This window comes from Lissotriton vulgaris, chromosome 11 (genome assembly GCF_964263255.1).
Source record: "Lissotriton vulgaris chromosome 11, aLisVul1.2, whole genome shotgun sequence".
In the NCBI taxonomy this organism is placed as follows: Eukaryota; Metazoa; Chordata; class Amphibia; order Caudata; family Salamandridae; genus Lissotriton; species Lissotriton vulgaris.
Window position 1 is genome coordinate 1,001,067,714 of NC_141699.1, and position 21,274 is coordinate 1,001,088,987.

The 21,274-nt window shown below is 43.6% G+C and overlaps 4 non-coding genes across 4 annotated transcripts; all 4 read left to right on the forward strand.

Moving 5' to 3' along the window:
- Window positions 1-2,059: 2,059 nt before the first annotated feature.
- LOC147683894 (U7 small nuclear RNA) lies at window positions 2,060-2,117 on the forward strand. Its single transcript, XR_015301934.1, has one exon. It is a non-coding gene; the product is annotated as a U7 small nuclear RNA (small nuclear RNA).
- Window positions 2,118-4,490: 2,373 nt separating this feature from the next.
- LOC147683895 (U7 small nuclear RNA) lies at window positions 4,491-4,548 on the forward strand. Its single transcript, XR_015301955.1, has one exon. It is a non-coding gene; the product is annotated as a U7 small nuclear RNA (small nuclear RNA).
- A 3,529-nt stretch (window positions 4,549-8,077) lies between these two features.
- LOC147683896 (U7 small nuclear RNA) lies at window positions 8,078-8,135 on the forward strand. Its single transcript, XR_015301957.1, has one exon. It is a non-coding gene; the product is annotated as a U7 small nuclear RNA (small nuclear RNA).
- A 12,629-nt stretch (window positions 8,136-20,764) lies between these two features.
- Window positions 20,765-20,822, forward strand: LOC147683897 (U7 small nuclear RNA). The gene has a single exon (XR_015301939.1). It is a non-coding gene; the product is annotated as a U7 small nuclear RNA (small nuclear RNA).
- Window positions 20,823-21,274: the final 452 nt, after the last annotated feature.

A 21,274-nucleotide genomic window follows, 5' to 3' on the forward strand; every position in this document is an offset into this window, starting at 1 on the left:
GGTTTATTAAATGATACAGAAGGAGTAAAGTCCGCATAAAGACAGAGACTGGTGTAAATGTGAACACAGGGAGAACTAGAGAGGCATGTCTCCTTCCAAAGGAAAGTGGCAGAGTTGGATTACTGCCCTTTCCTCTTATTGGGTTTTGTTCTAACATAATCTAGGTGGGCTCTCATTGGGAAACTGATTGTCTTGACCAATAGCAAGTTTTCATCCAGAGCTCTCATAGTTCTTAGGAATCACTATGTTCACCTTCTTGGTCCTCCTATGAAATATTAATGTGTATAGGAGCACCTTTCACTGGAAGAGAGGCCATCCAATATTACTTACCCGTAATATCTAATTGCTTGCTCTTCAAAGTAGTTTTCGAAAGGCGTGCCCTCTGTCTATAAAATAGCATATTGAATTCTGCAACATCTGTGAGATCTTCCTAAAATCTGTTGACATGAAGCAATTAAATAATATTTTTTTGATTAGTCACTGTTCTACTATTGTTTTTCACACCCAGTTACAGATTGCAGCATCTATGTATTGCCATTGCCACCATCACAATGATGAGAGATCCCTGGAATTGGATCACATGGTTGCAGTTGAATTAATTAGTTACCACAGGTCTTTTTTTATTTTGAAAGGCAGGTTTCTCCTAATGTAGTACTCCATTTTATTTGTAATTCATGATTATGTTTTTGTTACTATTTTGAGAGTTATTGATATGCATTAGCTAAAAATATGAAATTCATGTTTTTTGAGGTGTTCTTATGCATTCTTTCAATAGATGTAGGTGTGTTTCCTTATGTATTTTTTTTCTTTTTTACTTGTGAATCTCTTGGATTCATAATTGTATATTTTTACAGAAACTCAAAAAAGAAAAATAGAATTTTTTTAAACTAATTTTACCAGTGAGATTCAAGCAATTCACCTCAGAAATAAAGAGCCAAGTGCCCTATTCCCACAAATGAACTTAAAGTACAAGTAGTTAACTGAATCACAGTGTATAAAGTTGACAAAAATGCAGAGACTGAGGAAAAGGGGAACACGTGGACTGGAAAAGAGATACCTTTCTTACCTGAGTGCAGGTTCTTACCCAAAAAAGTGCATAGCATAGTTTATTAGACATTTATGCATCTGTTTGTCCTTCAGGTTCCACTAAACCGAGGACCTATTTTGATCTGTTACTAAAAGTGTGTGGGGCATATTACCAACAAGTAGCGATATTTATCGCTAAATAGCCTTAGCGTCGATTTTTTTATCGCTGCCTATCGCTGGATATGTTGGCGGAGAAAGCATGCTATTAGCAACGTTTTTCTCCATTGTGCGAAAATATCCAGCGATAGCGGCGAAATGCGTAAATATCGCTCAGAATACAGCGATATTCACGCATTATCAATAAAATGCTCTTAGCCATGTTATCCACCTCCCATTGGATAACATGGCTAAGAACTGGTCTGGGCAGGTGTTAGTATTTGGAGATATTCGCGCTTAGCGTGAATATTTCCAATGCTACGCATGCCTTGCTAATAGGCGATAGCGACGTTAGCGACTGCCTGCAGTCGCTAACTGGTTGGGTACGCCCACATTGCATGTCATCAGCGATATACATCCCTGACATGCAAAGCGGGTCTCAAACCACTCGCTATCGCCTAAAAGCTGTCGCTAACATCAGTTAGCAACAGCTTGCTAATAGGGCGATATAATTATCTCCGCTTAGCGGCCGAAAACGGCCGCTAAGCAGAGATAACTATATCGCCCTATTAGCTGCTGGAAAGTGCTAGAAGAGAGAATTTTCCATCTTCCTTGCCAGCAATAGCATTGTACATCCTCTTCTACATAGTCTAGCTGAGAGGTGTGGCCTCTATCTATAAATTTGCATATGCAAGTCTTGTACATCATCATGATCTTCTATATTCTGATGGGCCTGAAGGAGGCAAATCTAATGCTTTTCTCAGATGCTCATAATTCTAGATTATTTCTTCAGATCCCATCAGTATCAGTGTAGAGCCACCGTCACAATGATAGGAAATACTTTGATTAGGGTTACAAGCTTGTCAGATTTTTTGTTAGATACTTTCGCTCTTTAACAATTTGTCAAGTAGGTTTCTCTTAACTGAGAAACCCGTTTTATTTGTTAAAAACAGATTTATTTGTGTTGATTTTTGTCCCAAATGTTTGCAGTTTATATTTTTATAATGTGTTTTCTTGTTTTACTACGGTGTGTTATGTTAGTGTTTGTCTTGCTATTATACTGCATGTAAGTTATTCTTTCTCACTTCATGGATCTTCTGTTTTGCAATTTAGTTGTTTATAAGTAGCTAAAATATGAATTTTAAAAAAGTAATGCAACTGTTATTAGGAGCAAGAGTCAACCAACTATGATAAGAAGAGAACTGAACAAAAGAAAGATTTGATTTTCTCAGAGGGAACTGGAGAGATGGGTTTATTAAATGATACAGAAGGAGTAAAGTCTGCATAAAGACAGAGACTGGTGTAAATGTGAACACAGGGAGAACTAGAGAGGCATGTCTCCTTCCAAAGGAAAGTGGCAGAGTTGGATTACTGCCCTTTCCTCTTATTGGGTTTTGTTCTAACATAATCTAGGTGGGCTCTCATTGGGAAACTGATTGTCTTGACCAATAGCAAGTTTTCATCCAGAGCTCTCATAGTTCTTAGGAATCACTATGTTCACCTTCTTGGTCCTCCTATGAAATATTAATGTGTATAGGAGCACCTTTCACTGGAAGAGAGGCCATCCAATATTACTTACCCGTAATATCTAATTGCTTGCTCTTCAAAGTAGTTTTCGAAAGGCGTGCCCTCTGTCTATAAAATAGCATATTGAATTCTGAAACATCTGTGAGATCTTCCTAAAATCTGTTGACATGAAGCAATTAAATAATATTTTTTTGATTAGTCACTGTTCTACTATTGTTTTTCACACCCAGTTACAGATTGCAGCATCTATGTATTGCCATTGCCACCATCACAATGATGAGAGATCCCTGGAATTGGATCACATGGTTGCAGTTGAATTAATTAGTTACCACAGGTCTTTTTTTATTTTGAAAGGCAGGTTTCTCCTAATGTAGTACTCCATTTTATTTGTAATTCATGATTATGTTTTTGTTACTATTTTGAGAGTTATTGATATGCATTAGCTAAAAATATGAAATTCATGTTTTTTGAGGTGTTCTTATGCATTCTTTCAATAGATGTAGGTGTGTTTCCTTATGTATTTTTTTTCTTTTTTACTTGTGAATCTCTTGGATTCATAATTGTATATTTTTACAGAAACTCAAAAAAGGAAAATAGAATTTTTTTAAACTAATTTTACCAGTGAGATTCAAGCAATTCACCTCAGAAATAAAGAGCCAAGTGCCCTATTCCCACAAATGAACTTAAAGTACAAGTAGTTAACTGAATCACAGTGTATAAAGTTGACAAAAATGCAGAGACTGAGGAAAAGGGGAACACGTGGACTGGAAAAGAGATAATTTTCTTACCTGAGTGCAGGTTCTTACCCAAAAAAGTGCATAGCATAGTTTATTAGACATTTATGCATCTGTTTGTCCTTCAGGTTCCACTAAACCGAGGACCTATTTTGATCTGTTAATAAAAGTGTGTGGGGCATATTACCAACAAGTAGCGATATTTATCGCTAAATAGCCTTAGCGTCGATTTTTTTATCGCTGCCTATCGCTGGATATGTTGGCGGAGAAAGCATGCTATTAGCAACGTTTTTCTCCATTGTGCGAAAATATCCAGCGATAGCGGCGAAATGCATAAATATCGCTCAGAATACAGCGATATTCACGCATTATCAATAAAATGCTCTTAGCCATGTTATCCACCTCCCATTGGATAACATGGCTAAGAACTGGTCTGGGCAGGTGTTAGTATTTGGAGATATTCGCGCTTAGCGTGAATATTTCCAATGCTACGCATGCCTTGCTAATAGGCGATAGCGACGTTAGCGACTGCCTGCAGTCGCTAACTGGTTGGGTACGCCCACATTGCATGTCATCAGCGATAAACATTGCTGACATGAAAAGCGGGTCTCAAACCACTCGCTATCGCCTAAAAGCTGTCGCTAACATCAGTTAGCAACAGCTTGCTAATAGGGCGATATAATTATCTCCGCTTAGCGGCCGAAAACGGCCGCTAAGCGGAGATAACTATATCGCCCTATTAGCTGCTAGAAAGTGCTAGAAGAGAGAATTTTCCATCTTCCTTGCCAGCAATAGCATTGTACATCCTCTTCTACATAGTCTAGCTGAGAGGTGTGGCCTCTATCTATAAATTTGCATATGCAAGTCTTGTACATCATCATGATCTTCTATACTCTGATGGGCCTGAAGGAGGCAAATCTAATGCTTTTCTCAGATGCTCATAATTCTAGATTATTTCTTCAGATCCCATCAGTATCAGTGTAGAGCCACCGTCACAATGACAGGAAATACTTTGATTAGGGTTACAAGCTTGTCAGATTTTTTGTTAGATACTTTTGCTCTTTAACAATTTGTCAAGTAGGTTTCTCTTAACTGAAAAACCTGTTTTATTTGTTAAAAACAGATTTATTTGTGTTGATTTTTGTCCCAAATGTTTGCAGTTTATATTTTTATAATGTGTTTTCTTGTTTTACTATAGTGTGTTATGTTAGTGTTCGTCTTGCTATTATACTGCATGTAAGTTATTCTTTCTCACTTCATGGATCTTCTGTTTTGCAATTTAGTTGTTTATAATTAGCTAAAATATGAATTTTAAAAAAGTAATGCAACTGTTATTAGGAGCAAGAGTCAAACAACTATGATAAGAAGAGAACTGAACAAAAGAAAGATTTTCTCGGAGGGAACTGGAGAGATGGGTTTATTAAATGATACAGAAGGAGTAAAGTCTGCATAAAGACAGAGACTGGTGTAAATGTGAACACAGGGAGTGCTAGAGAGGCATGTCTCCTTCCAAAGGAAAGTGGCAGAGTTGGATTACTGCCCTTTCCTCTTATTGGGTTTTGTTCTAACATAATCTAGGTGGGCTCTCCATTGGGAAACTGATTGTCTTGACCAATAGCAAGTTTTAATCCAGAGCTCTCATAGTTCTTAGGAATCGCTATGTTCACCTTCTTGGTCCTCCTATGAAATATTAATGTATATAGGAGCACCTTTCACTGGAAGAGAGGCCATCCAATATTACTTACCCGTAATATCTAATTGCTTGCTCTTCAAAGTAGTTTTCGAAAGGCGTGCCCTCTGTCTATAAAATAGCATATTGAATTCTGCAACCTCTGTGAGATCTTCCTAAAATCTGTTGACATGAAGCAATTAAATAATATTTTTTTGATTAGTCACTGTTCTACAATTGTTCTTCACACCCAGTTACAGATTGCAGCATCTATGTATTGCCACCATCACAATGATGAGAGATCCCTAGAATTGGATCACATGGTTGCAGTTGAATTAGTTAGTTACCACAGGTCTTTTTTTATTTTGAAAGGCAGGTTTCTCTTAATGTAGTACTCCATTTTATTTGTAATTGATGATTATGTTTTTGTTACTCTTTTGAGAGTTATTGATATGCATTAGCTAAAAATATGAAATTAATATTTTTTGAGTGTTCTTATGCATTCTTTTAATAGATGTAGGTGTGTTTCCTTATGTCTTTTTTTTCTTTTTTACTTGCGAATCTCTTGGATTCATAATTGCATATTTTTACAGAAACTCAAAAAAGAAAAATGGAATTTTTTAAAACTAATTTTACCAGTGAGATTCAATCAATTCACCTCAGAAATAAAGAGCCAACAGCCTGATTCATCATTGGAACGTTTTGCGAGTCTGAAATAGCGATTCATAAGGAATCGCTATTCCAGACTCGCAAAACGGGATTCATGTAGGAATCGCAAAAAGATTTGCGATTCCTACACAATCCTTATTTGCGATTAGCAAATTGCTAATCGCAAATAAGGAATAACTCCCCATTCATTCCTATGGGCCAAAAGGCCCCTAGGAATGAATGGGGAGTATTCCTTATTTGCGATTAGCAATTTGCTAATCGCAAATAAGATAGCGATTGAAAGGGTGCCACGGGTGTCCAAAGGACACCCTGTAGCACCCCTTAAATGCTAATATGAACAGGGGTTGTGCACACACATGTCCAAAGGACATGTGTGTGTGTAACATGCAAATCAGAAAAATGCTTTTAAAAGCATTTTTCTGAGTTATCGCCATTTACCACGAGGTTTGACCTCGCGGTAAATAGCGGCCCGAAATTGCAATTTTGCAATTTTTAAATGGATGATGAATTGCATTTAAGGAATCTCAAATAGAGATTCCTTAAATGTAAACCATCGCAAATTTGCGAAAACGCAATTACCGATTTTTGCATTTGGGATGATGAATCCCAAATGCAAAAATCTCACTCGCAAAGGGCCAGATTCTCAGAATCTGGCCCTTTGCGAGCCGAATTCAGCTTCATGAATTAGGCTGTTAGTGCTCTATTCCCACAAATGAACTTAAAGTACAAGTAGTTAACTGAATCACAGTGTATAAAGTTGACAAAAATGCAGAGACTGAGGAAAAGGGGAACACGTGGACTGGAAAAGAGATACCTTTCTTACCTGAGTGCAGGTTCTTACCCAAAAAAGTGCATAGCATAGTTTATTAGACATTTATGCATCTGTTTGTCCTTCAGGTTCCACTAAACCGAGGACCTATTTTAATCTGTTAATAAAAGTGTATGGGGCATATTACCAACAAGTAGCGATATTTATCGCTAAATAGCCTTAGCGCCGATTTTTTTATCGCTGCCTAGCGCTGGATATGTTAGCGGAGAAAGCATGCTATTAGCAACGTTTTTCTCCATTGTGCTAAAATATCCAGCGATAGCGGCAAAATGAGTGAATATCGCTGAGAATACAGCGATATTCACGCATTAGCAATGAAATGCTCTTAGCCATGTTATCCACCTCCCATTGGATAACATGGCTAAGAACTGGTCTGGGCAGGGGTTAGTATTTGGAGATATTCGCGCTTAGCGTGAATATTTCCAACGCTACGCATGCCTTGCTAATAGGCGATAGCGACGTTAGCGACTGCTTTCAGTCGCTATCTGGTTGGGTACGCCCACATTGCATGTCATCAGCGATAAACATCGCTGACATGCAAAGCGGGTCTTAAACCGCTCACTATCGCCTAAAAGCTGTTGCTAACATCAGTTAGCCACAGCTTGCTAATAGGGCGATATAATTATCGCCGCTTAGCGGCCAAAAACGGCCGCTAAATCGGTGATAATTGCCTATAGCCACTCTTGGTAATAAGCCCCATAATTCTTCTTTTGTGAGTTAGCTAATTCTAGAGAACCAAACAAAATAAGTGAAATGTTTTCCAAATAACAAGGGCAGCCAGAAGCAAGAAATTAAGGTTACAAGGGACGAAAGCAAGTAACATATTCACACAAAGGGAGCACATGACACAGAGTGGCTCTTAGAGAACAAATATATTTGAGTACAAGGCAGAGACTGAAATGCATAGGGCCACAGGAAATTGGAGATAGATATGTTTTTGAAGAGATTGCAGGATCCTTCTTCACAAAAGGGGTACAGAGCAGTTTATTACCATTTCTTCCTACAATTGTTGCTTGGTTGTACTCTCCTGACATCATCATTAGGTACTGTGACATTAAATGCACAAATGCCCGATCCATAACATAGCTCGTACTGTTTTCAAGGATTGATTTTTTCAAAATTCTTTTACTAATATGAAATAATAAGGTGAGCCAGTGCAACCACTGCTAGAAAGTGCTATAAGAGAGGATTTTCCATCTTCCTTGCCAGCAATAACATTGTACATCCTCTTCTACATAGTCTAGCTGTGAGGTGTGGCCTCTATCTATAAATTTGCATATGCAAGTCTTGTACATCATCATGATCTTCTATACTCTGATGGGCCTGATGGAGGAAAATCTAATGCTTTTCTCAGATGCTCATAATTCTAGATTATTTCTTCAGATCCCATCAGAATCAGTGTAAAGCCACCGTCACAATGATAGGAAATATTTTGATTAGGGTTACAAGCTTGTCAGATATTTTGTTAGATACTTTCGCTCTTTAACAAGTTGTCAAGTAGGTTTTTCTTAACTGAGAAACCCGTTTTATTTGTTAAAAACAGATTTATTTGTGTTGATTTTTGTCCCAAATGTTTGCAGTTTATATTTTTATAATGTGTTTTCTTGTTTTACTATAGTGTGTTATGTTACTGTTCGTCTTGCTATTATACTGCATGTAAGTTATTCTTTCTCACTTCATGGATCTTCTGTTTTGCAATTTAGTTGTTTATAATTAGCTAACATATGAATTTAAAAAAAGTAATGCAACTGTTATTAGGAGCAAGAGTCAACCAACTATGATAAGAAGAGAACTGAACAAAAGAAAGATTTTCTCGGAGGGAACTGGAGTGATGGGTTTATTAAATGATACAGAAGGAGTAAAGTCTGCATAAAGACAGAGACTGGTGTAAATGTGAACACAGGGAGGGCTAGAGAGGCATGTCTCATTCCAAATTAAAGTGGCAGAGTTGGATTACTGCCCTTTCCTCTTATTGGGTTTTGTTCTAACATAATCTAGGTGGGCTCTCCATTGGGAAACTGATTGTCTTGACCAATAGCAAGTTTTAATCCAGAGCTCTCATAGTTCTTAGGAATCGCTATGTTCACCTTCTTGGTCCTCCTATGAAATATTAATGTATATAGGAGCACCTTTCACTGGAAGAGAGGCCATCCAATATTACTTACCGTAATATCTAATTGCTTGCTCTTCAAAGTAGTTTTCGAAAGGCGTGCCCTCTGTCTATAAAATAGCATATTGAATTCTGCAACCTCTGTGAGATCTTCCTAAAATCTGTTGACATGAAGCAATTAAATAATATTTTTTTCATTAGTCACTGTTCTACAATTGTTCTTCACACCCAGTTACAGATTGCAGCATCTATGTATTGCCACCATCACAATGATGAGAGATCCCTAGAATTGGATCACATGGTTGCAGTTGAATTAGTTAGTTACCACAGGTCTTTTTTTATTTTGAAAGGCAGGTTTCTCTTAATGTAGTACTCCATTTTATTTGTAATTGATGATTATGTTTTTGTTACTCTTTTGAAAGTTATTGATATGCATTAGCTAAAAATATGAAATTAATATTTTTTGAGTGTTCTTATGCATTCTTTCAATAGATGTAGGTGTGTTTCCTTATGTCTTTTTTTTCTTTTTTACTTGCGAATCTCTTGGATTCATAATTGTATATTTTTACAGAAACTCAAAAAAGAAAAATGGAATTTTTTTTAACTAATTTTACTAGTGAGATTCAAGAAATTCACCTCAGAAATAAAGAGCCAAGTGCCCTATTCCCACAAATAAACTTAAAGATACAAGTAGTTAACTGAATCACAGTGTATAAAGTTGACAAAAATGCAGAGACTGAGGAAAAGGGGAACATGTGGACTGGAAAAGAGATACCTTTCTTACCTGAGTGCAGGTTCTTACCCAAACAAGCATTTACAATGCAATGGTCTCGGCATCATTAAAGGAAGAGCTATTGGCATTGCTCATGACATTTCTTTTTTTTTCTTTAAATCATAAACAAATGACATTGTCATTTACATTGCCAATACACAGCGCTCTGCACTCAACAGCACACAGCGCTCTGCACTCAACAGCAAACACCGCTCTGCACCTGCACTTACTGCTCTGCACACTCACTCTGCATTCTGCGCTCACTCCTCTGCGCTCGCAACTCTGCATTCTGCGCTCACAACTCTGCGCTCGCAACTCTGCATTCTGCGCTCACAACTCTGCGCTCACTACTCTGCACTCTCTGCACTCACTACTCTGCACTCTGCACTCACTACTCTGCACTCTGCACTCACTACTCTGCACTCTGCACTCACTACTCTGCACTCTCTGCACTCACTACTCTGCACTCACTACTCTGCACTCTGCACTCACTACTCTGCACTCTGCACTCACTACTCTGCACTCTGCACTCACTACTCTGCACTCTGCACTCACTACTCTGTACTCTGCACTCACTACTCTGCACTCTGCACTCACTACTCTGCACTCACTACTCTGCACTCACTACTCTGCACTCACTACTCTGCACTCTCTGCACTCACTACTCTGCACTCACTACTCTGCACTCACTACTCTGCACTCTGCACTCACTACTCTGCACTCTGCACTCACTACGCTGCACTCTGCACTCACTACTCTGCACTCTGCACTCACTACTCTGCACTCTGCACTCACTACTCTGCACTCTGCACTCACTACTCTGCACTCACTACTCTGCACTCTGCACTCACTACTCTGCACTCTGCACTCACTACTCTGCACTCACTACTTTGCACTCTGCACTCACTACTTTGCACTCTGCACTCACTACTTTGCACTCTGCACTCACTACTCTGCACTCACTACTCTGCACTCACTACTCTGCACTCACTACTCTGCACTCACTACTCTGCACTCTGCACTCACTACTCTGCACTCTGCACTCACTACTCTGCACTCTGCACTCACTACTTTGCACTCTGCACTCACTACTTTGCACTCACTACTCTGCACTCACTACTCTGCACTCACTACTCTGCACTCACTACTCTGCACTCACTACTCTGCACTCTGCACTCACTACTCTGCACTCTGCACTCACTACTCTGCACTCTGCACTCACTACTCTGCACTCACTACTCTCCACTCACTACTCTCCACTCACTACTCTCCACTCACTACTCTCCACTCACTACTCTCCACTCACTACTCTCCACTCACTACTCTGCACTCACTACTCTGCACTCACTACTCTGCACTCACTACTCTGCACTCTGCACTCACTACTCTGCACTCACTACTCTGCACTCACTAATCTGCACTCACTACTCTGCACTCACTACCCTGCACTCTGCACTCACTACTCTGCACTCACTACTCTGCACTCACTACTCTGCACTCACTACTCTGCACTCACTACTTTGCACTCACTACTCTGCACTCACTACTCTGCACTCACTACTCTGCACTCACTACTCTGCACTCACTACTCTGCACTCTGCACTCACTACTCTGCACTCTGCACTCACTACTCTGCACTCTGCACTCACTACTCTGCACTCACTACTCTGCACTCACTACTCTGCACTCACTACTATGCACTCACTACTATGCACTCACTACTCTGCACTCACTACTCTGCACTCACTACTATGCACTCACTACTCTGCACTCACTACTCTGCACTCACTACTCTGCACTCACTACTCTGCACTCTGCACTCACTACTCTGCACTCACTACTCTGCACTCACTACTCTGCACTCTGCACTCACTACTCTGCACTCACTACTCTGCACTCATTACTCTGCACTCACTACTCTGCACTCACTACTCTGCACTCACTACTCTGCACTCACTACTCTGCACTCACTACTCTGCACTCACTACTCTGCACTCTGCACTCACTACTCTGCACTCTCTACTCTGCACTCACTACTCTGCACTCACTACTCTGCACTCACTACTCTGCACTCTGCACTCACTACTCTGCACTCACTACTCTGCACTCTGCACTCACTACTTTGCACTCACTACTCTGCACTCTGCACTCACTACTCTGCACTCTGCACTCACTACTCTGCACTCTGCACTCACTACTCTGCACTCTGCACTCACTACTCTGCACCCTGCACTCACTACTCTGCACTCTCTGCACTCACTACTCTGCACTCACTACTCTGCACTCACTACTCTGCACTCACTACTCTGCACTCTCTGCACTCACTACTCTGCACTCTCAGCACTCACTACTCTGCACTCTGCACTCACTACTCTGCACTCTGCACTCACTACTCTGCACTCTGCACTCACTACTCTGCACTCACTACTCTGCACTCTGCACTCACTACTTTGCACTCACTACTCTGCACTCTGCACTCACTACTCTGCACTCTGCACTCACTACTCTGCACCCTGCACTCACTACTCTGCACCCTGCACTCACTACTCTGCACTCTCTGCACTCACTACTCTGCACTCACTACTCTGCACTCACTACTCTGCACTCACTACTCTGCACTCACTACTCTGCACTCTGCACTCACTACTCTGCACTCTGCACTCACTACTCTGCACTCTGCACTCACTACTCTGCACTCACTACTCTGCACTCACTACTCTGCACTCACTACTCTGCACTCACTACTTTGCACTCACTACTCTGCACTCTGCACTCACTACTCTGCACTCTCTGCACTCACTACTCTGCACTCACTACTCTGCACTCACTACTCTGCACTCACTACTCTGCACTCACTACTCTGCACTCACTACTCTGCACTCTGCACTCACTACTCTGCACTCACTACTCTGCACTCACTACTCTGCACTCTGCACTCACTACTCTGCACTCACTACTCTGCACTCACTACTCTGCACTCACTACTCTGCACTCACTACTCTGCACTCACTACTCTGCACTCACTACTCTGCACTCACTACTCTGCACTCACTACTCTGCACTCTGCACTCACTACTCTGCACTCTGCACTCACTACTCTGCACTCTGCACTCACTACTCTGCACTCACTACTCTGCACTCACTACTCTGCACTCACTACTATGCACTCACTACTATGCACTCACTACTCTGCACTCACTACTCTGCACTCTGCACTCACTACTCTGCACTCACTACTCTGCACTCACTACTCTGCACTCTGCACTCACTACTCTGCACTCACTACTCTGCACTCACTACTCTGCACTCACTACTCTGCACTCATTACTCTGCACTCACTACTCTGCACTCATTACTCTGCACTCACTACTCTGCACTCACTACTCTGCACTCACTACTCTGCACTCACTACTTTGCACTCACTACTTTGCACTCACTACTCTGCACTCACTACTCTGCACTCACTACTCTGCACTCACTACTCTGCACTCACTACTCTGCACTCACTACACTGCACTCTGCACTCTGCACTCACTACTCTGCACTCTCTACTCTGCACTCACTACTCTGCACTCTGCACTCACTACTCTGCACTCACTACTCTGCACTCTGCACTCACTACTCTGCACTCACTACTCTGCACTCTGCACTCACTACTTTGCACTCACTACTCTGCACTCTGCACTCACTACTCTGCACTCTGCACTCACTACTCTGCACTCTGCACTCACTACTCTGCACTCTGCACTCACTACTCTGCACCCTGCACTCACTACTCTGCACTCTCTGCACTCACTACTCTGCACTCACTACTCTGCACTCACTACTCTGCACTCACTACTCTGCACTCTCTGCACTCACTACTCTGCACTCTCAGCACTCACTACTCTGCACTCTGCACTCACTACTCTGCACTCTGCACTCACTACTCTGCACTCACTACTCTGCACTCTGAACTCACTACTTTGCACTCACTACTCTGCACTCTGCACTCACTACTCTGCACTCTGCACTCACTACTCTGCACTCTGCACTCACTACTCTGCACTCTGCACTCACTACTCTGCACCCTGCACTCACTACTCTGCACTCTCTGCACTCACTACTCTGCACTCACTACTCTGCACTCACTACTCTGCACTCACTACTCTGCACTCTGCACTCACTACTCTGCACTCTGCACTCACTAATCTGCACTCTGCACTCACTACTCTGCACTCTGCACTCACTACTCTGCACTCACTACTCTGCACTCACTACTCTGCACTCACTACTCTGCACTCACTACTCTGCACTCACTACTTTGCACTCTGCACTCACTACTCTGCACTCTCTGCACTCACTACTCTGCACTCACTACTCTGCACTCACTACTCTGCACTCACTACTCTGCACTCTGCACTCACTACTCTGCACTCACTACTCTGCACTCACTACTCTGCACTCACTACTCTGCACTCACTACTCTGCACTCACTACTCTGCACTCACTACTCTGCACTCTGCACTCACTACTCTGCACTCTGCACTCACTACTCTGCACTCTGCACTCACTACTCTGCACTCTGCACTCACTACTCTGCACTCACTACTCTGCACTCACTACTCTGCACTCTGCACTCACTACTCTGCACTCTGCACTCACTACTCTGCACTCTGCACTCACTACTCTGCACTCTGCACTCACTACTCTGCACTCACTACTCTGCACTCACTACTCTGCACTCTGCACTCACTACTTTGCACTCACTACTCTGCACTCTGCACTCAATACTCTGCACTCACTACTCTGCACTCACTACTCTGCACTCACTACTCTGCACTCACTACTCTGCACTCACTACTCTGCACTCTGCACTCTGCACTCACTACTCTGCACTCTGCACTCACTACTCTGCACTCTGCACTCACTACTCTGCACTCTCTACTCTGCACTCACTACTCTGCACTCTGCACTCACTACTCTGCACTCACTACTCTGCACTCTGCACTCACTACTTTGCACTCACTACTCTGCACTCTGCACTCACTACTCTGCACTCACTACTCTGCACTCTGCACTCACTACTCTGCACTCACTACTCTGCACTCACTACTCTGCACTCACTACTCTGCACTCACTACTCTGCACTCTGCACTCACTACTCTGCACTCACTACTCTGCACTCACTACTCTGCACTCTGCACTCACTACTCTGCACTCTGCACTCACTACTCTGCACTCTGCACTCACTACTCTGCACCCTGCACTCACTACTCTGCACCCTGCACTCACTACTCTGCACTCACTACTCTGCACTCACTACTCTGCACTCACTACTCTGCACTCACTACTCTGCACTCACTACTCTGCACTCACTACTAGGCACTCACTACTAGGCACTCACTACTAGGCACTCACTATTCTGCACTCACTATTCTGCACTCACTATTCTGCACTCTGCACTCACTACTCTGCACTCTGCACTCACTACTCTGCACTCTGCACTCTCTACTCTGCACTCTGCACTCACTACTCTGCACTCTGCACTCACTACTCTGCACTCTGCACTCACTACTCTGCACTCTGCACTCACTACTCTGCACTCACTACTCTGCACTCACTACTCTGCACTCACTACTCTGCACTCACTACTCTGCACTCACTACTCTGCACTCTCTGCACTCACTACTCTGCACTCTCAGCACTCACTACTCTGCACTCTGCACTCACTACTCTGCACTCTGCACTCACTACTCTGCACTCTGCACTCACTACTCTGCACTCACTACTCTGCACTCTGCACTCACTACTTTGCACTCACTACTCTGCACTCTGCACTCACTACTCTGCACTCTGCACTCTCTACTCTGCACTCTGCACTCACTACTCTGCACTCTGCACTCACTACTCTGCACCCTGCACTCACTACTCTGCACCCTGCACTCACTACTCTGCACTCTCTGCACTCACTACTCTGCACTCACTACTCTGCACTCACTACTCTGCACTCACTACTCTGCACTCTGCACTCACTACTCTGCACTCTGCACTCACTACTCTGCACTCTGCACTCACTACTCTGCACTCTGCACTCACTACTCTGCACTCACTACTCTGCACTCACTACTCTGCACTCACTACTCTGCACTCACTACTTTGCACTCACTACTCTGCACTCTGCACTCACTACTCTGCACTCTCTGCACTCACTACTCTGCACTCACTACTCTGCACTCACTACTCTGCACTCACTACTCTGCACTCACTACAATGCACTCACTACTCTGCACTCACTACTCTGCACTCTGCACTCACTACTCTGCACTCACTACTCTGCACTCACTACTCTGCACTCTGCACTCACTACTCTGCACTCACTACTCTGCACTCACTACTCTGCACTCACTACTCTGCACTCACTACTCTGCACTCACTACTCTGCACTCACTACTCTGCACTCACTACTCTGCACTCACTACTCTGCACTCACTACTCTGCACTCTGCACTCACTACTCTGCACTCTGCACTCACTACTCTGCACTCTGCACTCACTACTCTGCACTCACTACTCTGCACTCACTACTCTGCACTCACTACTATGCACTCACTACTATGCACTCACTACTCTGCACTCACTACTCTGCACTCTGCACTCACTACTCTGCACTCACTACTCTGCACTCACTACTCTGCACTCTGCACTCACTACTCTGCACTCACTACTCTGCACTCACTACTCTGCACTCACTACTCTGCACTCACTACTCTGCACTCACTACTCTGCACTCATTACTCCGCACTCACTACTCTGCACTCATTACTCTGCACTCACTACTCTGCACTCACTACTCTGCACTCTGCACTCACTACTCTGCACTCTGCACTCACTACTCTGCACTCTGCACTCACTACTCTGCACTCACTACTCTGCACTCACTACTCTGCACTCACTACTATGCACTCACTACTATGCACTCACTACTCTGCACTCACTACTCTGCACTCTGCACTCACTACTCTGCACTCACTACTCTGCACTCACTACTCTGCACTCTGCACTCACTACTCTGCACTCACTACTCTGCACTCACTACTCTGCACTCACTACTCTGCACTCACTACTCTGCACTCACTACTCTGCACTCATTACTCTGCACTCACTACTCTGCACTCATTACTCTGCACTCACTACTCTGCACTCACTACTCTGCACTCACTACTCTGCACTCACTACTTTGCACTCACTACTTTGCACTCACTACTCTGCACTCACTACTCTGCACTCACTACTCTGCACTCACTACTCTGCACTCACTACTCTGCACTCACTACACTGCACTCTGCACTCTGCACTCACTACTCTGCACTCTCTACTCTGCACTCACTACTCTGCACTCTGCACTCACTACTCTGCACTCACTACTCTGCACTCTGCACTCACTACTCTGCACTCACTACTCTGCACTCTGCACTCACTACTTTGCACTCACTACTCTGCACTCTGCACTCACTACTCTGCACTCTGCACTCACTACTCTGCACTCTGCACTCACTACTCTGCACTCTGCACTCACTACTCTGCACCCTGCACTCACTACTCTGCACTCACTACTCTGCACTCACTACTCTGCACTCACTACTCTGCACTCACTACTAGGCACTCACTACTAGGCACTCACTACTAGGCACTCACTACTAGGCACTCACTACTAGGCACTCACTACTAGGCACTCACTATTCTGCACTCACTATTCTGCACTCTGCACTCACTACTCTGCACTCACTACTCTGCACTCTGCACTCACTACTCTGCACTCACTACTCTGCACTCACTACTCTGCACTCACTACTCTGCACTCACTACTCTGCACTCACTACTAGGCACTCACTACTAGGCACTCACTATTCTGCACTCTGCACTCACTACTCTGCACTCTGCACTCACTATTCTGCACTCGCTACTCTGCACTCGCTACTCTGCACTCTGCACTCGCTACTCTGCACTCGCTACTCTGCACTCACTACTCTGCACTCACTACTCTGCACTCACTACTCTGCACTCACTACTCTGCACTCACTACTCTGCACTCTGCACTCACTACTCTGCACTCTGCACTCACTACTCTGCACTCTGCACTCACTACTCTGCACTCACTACTCTGCACTCACTACTCTGCACTCACTACTCTGCACTCACTACTCTGCACTCACTACTCTGCACTCTGCACTCACTACTCTGCACTCTGCACTCACTATTCTGCACTCGCTACTCTGCACTCGCTACTCTGCACTCTGCACTCGCTACTCTGCACTCGCTACTCTGCACTCACTACTCTGCACTCACTACTCTGCACTCACTACTCTGCACTCACTACTCTGCACTCTGCACTCACTACTCTGCACTCTGCACTCACTACTCTGCACTCTGCACTCACTACTCTGCACTCACTACTCTGCACTCACTACTCTGCACTCTGCACTCACTACTCTGCACTCTGCACTCACTACTCTGCACTCTGCACTCACTACTCTGCACTCACTACTCTGCACTCACTACTCTGCACTCACTACTCTGCACTCACTACTCTGCACTCACTACTCTGCACTCTGCACTCACTACTCTGCACCCTGCACTCACTACTCTGCACTCTGCACTCACTACTCTGCACTCACTACTCTGCACTCTGCACTCACTACTCTGCACTCTGCACTCACTACTCTGCACTCACTACTCTGCACTCACTACTCTGCACTCACTACTCTGCACTCTGCACTCACTACTCTGCACTCTGCACTCACTACTCTGCACTCACTACTCTGCACTCACTACTCTGCACTCACTACTCTGCACTCACTACCCTGCACTCACTACTCTACACACTCACTACTCTACACACTCACTACTCTACACACTCACTACTCTGCACACTCACTACTCTGCACACTCACTACTCTGCACTCACTACTCTGCACACTCACTCTGCACACTCACTCTGCACTCACTACTTCGCACTCTGCGCACTCTGCACTCACACTCACCTTCTGCCTCACAGAGGGATGAAGTGAGCGCCGTTCTACTGGGCAGACCTGGGGTCGGGCGGGAGGGTCACCAGGGGCGCGCACGGCTTATAGAGCTATACCGATCAACACAATATTCTCCGGAGTGCCATCCATCTACCGCAGTAGCAGAAATTAGTTTGAAAGCATTGTCGAAGAATGCCAAAAAGCGCCTCATTTAGAAGCGATGAACAGAATTCAATTTTTAGAGCTCCCATGATGTGAAAACAATTTACAATGTACTGTGAACAAACTATTTACGAAGATAAAATATTAGTGAGATAGGTAGTAATCCTTATGCATATTGCCAGATAAGCAGGTGCACCAATGGTCCTCTACACTGGAAAGTCATTTTGAGGATGTAAACACTTCTCAGAAGACAATCTCCTTGACTACAGCGGACCTGCAACAGTGTGCAAAATGTCATGACATTTTGTGTTTACGTACTCTGCTGTATAGATATTTATTGCCCTAAATTATTTTTCAGTATTAGAGGATATCTTTGAAAATACAAGCCTATTATGAAAGTGGATAGAAATGATTATGATCATCGTGGCTAACACAAAGGTGCAGTGAGGAAAGTGAGTGGCAGATATCGCCACCTCATGGTAACTGAGTATAGTGGGTCCAGTGGTAGCTTGCACAGCCACGTTCTTTCACTCCGTGTCCAGACTTTGACACTGTGGAATGGGGTTCAAGTCCCAGCGTCGGCTCTCCCAGAGATTACAAAAAAACATGCTGATCGAAAGAAATAAAATTAAACAATACCGATTGGCGTGACGAGGATAAATCCATGTGCAGTGCACTGCCCCCTTGCCTTGTAGACACCGCAGCCCAAGAAAACATGATTGACGGAGCAAAACGGTGGTCTAATTGTCCATAGCCAAAGTATATAACAAGCTGAGGATCAACGGGCGGGCGTGAAAACAGCGTGGTGGGCGCGCACGTGACGCAGCGTGGGTGTGCACATCAGCTGAAGGATCGCCGGAGAAGACACGAGTCTGCCTGCTGCCATGACTGAAAAACTGCAGAGGGAAAGAGCCCGGTGAGTGTGGGTAGAGGGGGGGGCGGCAGAGAGGGAGTGGGCAGAGAGGGATGGGGTGTGTGTGCGTGTGTGCGTGTGTCTGTTTCTGTGTGTGTGTGTGTGCACGGCCATGCCTGCCTGTGTGTGTGCGCGTTCACGGACCCTGGTCGGCGTGTTCACAGCTCTAGGTCCCTTCAGAGCGAACTCCATAACAATAGGTCTCGATGCCGAGACCTAAAAAGTGCATAGCATAGTTTATTAGACATTTATGCATCTGTTTGTCCTTCAGGTTCCACTAAACCGAGGACCTATTTTGATCTGTTAATAAAAGTGTATGGGGCATATTACCAACAAGTAGCGATATTTATCGCTAAATAGCGTTAGCGTCGATTTTTTTATCGCTGCCTATCGCTGGATATGTTAGCGGAGAAAGGATGCTATTAGCAATGTTTTTCTCCATTGTGCTAAAATATCCAGCGATAGCTGCGAAATGCGTGAATATCGCTGAGAATACAGCGATATTCACGCATTAGCAATGAAATGCTCTTAGCCATGTTATCCACCTCCCATTGGATAATATGGCTAAGAACTGGTCTGGGCAGGTGTTAGTATTTGGAGATATTCGCGCTTAGCGTGAATATTTCCAATGCTACGCATGCTTTGCTAATAGGCGATAGCGACGTTAGCGACTGCCTGCAGTCGCTAACTGGTTGGGTACGCCCACATTGCATGTCATCAGCGATAAACATCGCTGACATGCAAAGCGGGTCTCAAACCACTCGCTATCGCCTAAAAGCTGTCGCTAACATCAGTTAGCAACAGCTTGCTAATAGGGCGATATAATTATCTCCGCTTAGCGGCCGAAAACGGCCGCTAAGCGGAAATAACTATATCGCCCTATTAGCTGATAGAAAGTGCTAGAAGAGAGGATTTTCCATCTTCCTTGCCAGCAATAACATTGTACATCCTCTTCTACATAGTCTAGCTGAGAGGTGTGGCCTCTATCTATAAATTTGCATATGCAAGTCTTGTACATCATCATGATCTTCTATACTCTGATGGGCCTGAAGGAGGCAAATCTAATGCTTTTCTCAGATGCTCATAATTCTAGATTATTTCTTCAGATCCCATCAGTATCAGTGTAGAGCCACCGTCACAATGATAGGAAATACTTTGATTAGGGTTACAAGCTTGTCAGATTTTTTGTTAGATACTTTTGCTCTTTAACAATTTGTCAAGTAGGTTTCTCTTAACTGAGAAACCTGTTTTATTTGTTATAAACAGATTTATTTGTTTCGATTTTTGTTCCAAATGTTTGCAGTTTATATTTTTATAATGTGTTTTCTTGTTTTACTATAGTGTGTTATGTTAGTGTTCGTCTTGCTATTATACTGCATGTAAGTTATTCTTTCTCACTTCATGGATCTTCTGTTTTGCAATTTAGTTGTTTATAATCAGCTAAAATATGAATTTTAAAAAAGTAATGCAACTGTTATTAGGAGCAAGAGTCAAACAACTATGATAAGAAGAAAACTGAACAAAAGAAAGATTTTCTCGGAGGGAACTGGAGAGATGGGTTTATAAAATGATACAGAAGGAGTAAAGTCTGCATAAAGACAGAGACTGGTGTAAATGTGAACACAGGGAGTGCTAGAGAGGCATGTCTCCTTCCAAAGGAAAGTGGCAGAGTTGGATTACTGCCCTTTCCTCTTATTGGG